At 45.4% G+C, this 1,158-nt stretch overlaps 1 protein-coding gene across 1 annotated transcript in view; it reads left to right on the top strand.

The window, feature by feature from the left end:
• Positions 1-1,158, top strand: part of Gle1 (GLE1 RNA export mediator) — a 41,990-nt gene that overhangs the window by 9,533 nt on the left and 31,299 nt on the right. The window lies entirely within an intron of this gene.

Consider the following 1,158-nt stretch of genomic DNA (forward strand, 5'->3'; position numbering starts at 1 on the left):
TGGTGCTGAGGAATCGAACCGAGGGCCTCAGGCATGCAAGGCAAGCGCTCTACCACTGAGCCACCTTCCCAGCCCTGAGTACATTTCTTTTTTTTTTTTTTTCTGAGTACATTTCTTATCAAGCATTGTAGCCTCCTCCTTTGTTTCCCCTTCCCATCCATTCCCATCCTCCCCCTGCCCCCAACCCAAACCTCCCGCTCCCCTCCGCCCTCCCACCCCCCCCACCCCCGCACCAAAGCTGTAAAGTTTGAATTTGTTTTCTGTTGGAAAATGACACTCTTAAAGGAAAATATTTTCTGATTTAAAAGCAATGCTTTCAAGCTGGGCGCCAGTGGCTTATGCCTGTAATCCTAGCTACTCAGGAGACTGAGATCTGAGGATCAAGGTTCAAAGCCAGCCCAGGCAGGAAGGTCCGTGAGACTATTTTTTTTTTTTTTTAAATCCCAGTGTCCACACTGCTCAGATACCAGTGTGCACACTACCCAGATCCCTGGGTGCACACTCCCCAGATCCCAGTGTCCACACAACCCAATTCCCAGTGTGCATACTACCCAGAGGGTGAGACTCTTATCTCCAATAAACCACTAGAAAACCGGAAGTGGTACTGTGGCTCAAGCTGTAGAGTGCTAGCCTTGAGCTGAAGAGTGCAGGGACAGTGCCCAAGCCCAGAATTCAAGCCCCACGACTGACAAAATAAACAAATAAATAAATAAAATAATAAAATAAAAGCAATGCTTTCCTGTTGGAGGAAGTACTACTTATCATTTGTTACATCCTTACAAAGAATTGACAACTACAGGTAACATTTTCTTTTTTTTTTATTATTAATTAATTAATTGGTTGTGAGGCTTGAACTCAGGGCCTGGGCGCTGTCCCAGAGCTCTTTTTGCTCAAGAGTAGTGCTCTGCCACTTTGAGCCACAGTGCCACTTCTGGTTTTCTGGTGGTTAATTGGAGATAAGACTTTCCTACCCGAGCTGGCTTCAAATTGCAATCCTCAAATCTCAGCCTCTTGAGTCACTGGAATTGAGGCATGAATCACCAGGGCCCAGCTAATAAGATTTTCTTAAAAGCCCTTTTGAAGCAGGATATGTATGTGTTAGCCTCACCTTAGGCTGGACTCATGTAGATAAAACTTCTTTTTTTTTTTTGGGGGGGG

This window comes from Dipodomys ordii, unplaced genomic scaffold, assembly GCF_000151885.1.
Source record: "Dipodomys ordii isolate 6190 unplaced genomic scaffold, Dord_2.0 Scaffold55, whole genome shotgun sequence".
Taxonomy (NCBI): Eukaryota; Metazoa; Chordata; class Mammalia; order Rodentia; family Heteromyidae; genus Dipodomys; species Dipodomys ordii.